This window comes from Fonticula alba, assembly GCF_000388065.1.
Source record: "Fonticula alba strain ATCC 38817 unplaced genomic scaffold supercont2.2, whole genome shotgun sequence".
Taxonomy (NCBI): domain Eukaryota; order Rotosphaerida; family Fonticulaceae; genus Fonticula; species Fonticula alba.
The window spans coordinates 1342617-1345823 of record NW_009242972.1 but is presented as its reverse complement, the minus strand read 5'-3'; the positions used below and the strand labels follow the sequence as shown (position 1 = coordinate 1345823).

Below are 3207 nucleotides of genomic sequence, written 5' to 3'. Positions count from 1 at the left end.
GGGGGGGGGGGGGGGGGGGGGGGGGGGGGGGGGGGGGGGGGGGGCGGATTGCCGGGCACGCCTCTCCCCAGGGCCGAGTCGATCGGGGTCGCCGCGCTCGGGGCTTTTTTCCGCCCACGATCGTGCCCCCCTGTCTCTCGCTGCTCTGGGCATGCACAAACACGCTGACTCACGCATGAGACACGTTCCAGAGCTTCCCACACGCGCGGCCCCGCCCCGGGGAAGAAGCCCGGAGGAAGGGTGCGGCTGTCGGGAAGCCGCCGCCGCCCCCGGGCCGGGGGGGGCTACGCCGGGGCGCTCTCCGTGACGACAAGATCGCGATTTGGTCATGTGCCGGCCATGTGACGCTCGGGCCGGTGCCGGGGTCAATCATGTGCCGCGACTTGTCGACTGCCGCTCATCGCGTGCGTCGGTACTGTGCCGACGCGCACGCACATGCGGACGCCCCCTGCCCGTTCTGCCCCTCCCGGCCGGCCCCCCCCCCTCCCCCCGCCGGGTTCCCCCTAGATCGTCCGCGCCCTCCTCCTCCGGGGCAGCCCCAGGTGGGCGTCGTTTGCACGTACATGCGTCCTGGACCGGAGAGCGGGTGCTCTCCTCCTGCGGGTCCACGCGAAAGGGAAGAATGGAAACGCGCATGTGTATTTTGAAATATATATAATGGGGGAAGGACAACTCTCTCACACACGCACACATATATACAGGAGAATAGGGGGGGGAGGGGGGAGAAAGAGAGGGAGGGAGGAGCGCGCGCGGATGTGCACACGACGAGGCAGCAGCCTCCCTCTCCTCTCGCTCTCTCGGCAGGGCGACGATCCTTCCTTTCCGCGCCTGCACGCGCGCGCGCGTGCATGCCTGTAGATATACATACACACACGCGCGCGCACATCCATACACGGAAGAGGCAGACGCAAGACCGGCTGCGCAGGGAGGGAGGAGGGGAGAGAGGAGGGGCCGCGCGTATGGGCACTGGGGCGCCGATGGGCGCAGCGCATGTGCACACATACGGAGCCCCTCCCCCGGCAAGGAGAAGATGGAGGGGGGGGGGGGGGGGAGACAGCAGAAGGAGAAGAGGTGGGCAGTTCTCGACAACGGGAGACAGACACACACATACGAAGGGCCAGACACCGGTGCGCGCGAAGATGACAATGCCCCACACCGCAAGTGGACGGGAGGGGGGGATTGCAGCAACATGCGCGCCCGCGGCTGTCCTGCGTGTGGCGGTGGCCCGCCTGGGGACTCCCCCCCTCCCCCTCCCCACCGGTCCGGGGCCGCCTCACGCGTGGACCGCGCTGGGCGCCGGAGGAGGAGAGCGCGCGCGGACACCCACACGAGTGCCCACGCGCTATACCTCCCCCCTTCGTCGCTCCGCCTCTTTCCCCCCTCTGCAAGCCGCTGGGGAACACCAGGGGGGGGGGGGGCACCCGAGCATGCGCAGGAGAGAGCAAAGGGGGAGGAGGGGGACCGGCGCCGCTTACAGGCGCGGGGTAACCTTCAGGGTGATGCCGTTGACACTGCCGAGGGTCATGTGGGCATGGTCGTCCGGGACGAAGTCCGCCGGGGTCTCGATGGAGAAGTGGCGGAGGAGGCCCACCAGGAGGGTGACCGCCTCGAGGTAGGCGAAGCGACGGCCGACACACACACGCGGGCCACTGCCGAAGGGCAGGAAGGCCGGGTTCTTGTGGGCGTCGGTCTTGTAGAAGCGATCCGGCAGGAAGGTATCGGCATCCTCCCAGACGGCGGGGTTACGGCCGACCGAGTAGAGGGACACGAAGATGTTGGTGTTGGCCGGGACGGTGTACTTGCCGTCGCAGATCTCCTGGTCGAACTCCGACTGGCGGGGGATGATCGGGACGGTGGGGTACAGGCGGAGGGCCTCGTTGAAGATGGCGTTGACATACTCGAAGTCGTTGCGGCGCTCGAAGATCTGGTCCATGGTGAAGCCCTCGTCGAAGATGCGGTCGATCTCCTCGTGGGCCTTGGCAAGGGCTGTGGTCGATGGAGCATCGATTGGCGAGGGGGACCGCCGGGGGCGGGGGGGGGGGGATGGAGACAGAGTCAGTCTTCTTGATGGGCATGTGCCTGCATATGCGCGCATGGGAGGCGCGACGGGGGGGGGGGGGGGGGGAAAAGGACCCCCCCCACCCGGGCTTTTGCCCCAGCTGTTAGAGCGCCCAGCCAAGGGTATGGGCAGTGGTCTCATGGCCGGCCAGAATGAGGGTGACCAGCTCCTGGCGGATGTCCTCGCGGGAGAACTTCTGGGCGTGCAGCAGCTCCAGGCAGGTGTTGGCATCCTGCTCGGTGGTGGTGTCATTCTCGTCGATCATCTTGTCGGCAACGCGGTTGAAGACATTGAGGCCGTCGAAGAACTCGGTCCACTCGCGGGCGTAGAAGATGCGAATCAGCCAGTCGGGGATGATGGTGCGGGCGATGAGGATGACCAGGAGCTTGTGGGTGGCGTCCATGTACTGGCTGTTGGTGGAGCCGAGCGAGGCGAAGTCATAGCCGAAGGCGCCGAGACCGATGGAATCCAGGGCCAGCTTGCTGATGTACTCCATGATGTTGACGGTGTCGTGGGTGCCGGAGGGGGACTCGGCGACGCGCTTCTGGAGGAGGTCCACCAGGACGGCGGTCTTGTCGATGAAAATCTTGGAATACAGGCGCATGTAGCGGTCGGCGAACAGGGGGGAAATGGCGCGGCGGTGGCGAGCCCACTCCGGGCCGGTGGGCAGGCCGAGCAGGCCGCGCGGCAGCGACGCCACAATGCCATTGTGGCCGCGATCCGGGAAGCGCTCCTTGTCCTTCAGGACCTCCTGGGCCACGTCGCCGTCGCCGACGACCAGGACATTGCGGGTGAGCACGCGCCGGCGCATGAGCGGCCCGTACTGCAGGAGCATCTTGTGCAGGTGCGAGTACTGCTTGGTGACCGGCAGCAGGACCGGGTCACCGATGTAGGTGCCGAGCTTGCGGTTGGTCGGCCCGGGGATCTTGAGGAAGGTGTGGTCCGCCGGGAAGATGGGGGCGAAGAAAAACTAGTGGCAGGGGGGAGGGAGAGAGAGGGGGGGGTGAGTGGATGTGGCGGTGGTGGCGGCAACCGCGGCAAGGGGGAGTGTGTGTGTGTGTGTGGCGCGCGCGGCCGGGCCGACAGGTACCTTGTAGATCACAAAAGTGACCACGGCCAGCAGGAGGCCGATGACAACTGGCGAGGCC

General features: G+C 67.2%; 1 protein-coding gene across 1 annotated transcript in view; it reads right to left on the bottom strand.

Annotated features, from left to right (window-relative positions):
- H696_01323 (hypothetical protein) overlaps nt 1–3207 on the bottom strand; it is a 7545-nt gene that overhangs the window by 2459 nt on the left and 1879 nt on the right. The window lies entirely within an intron of this gene.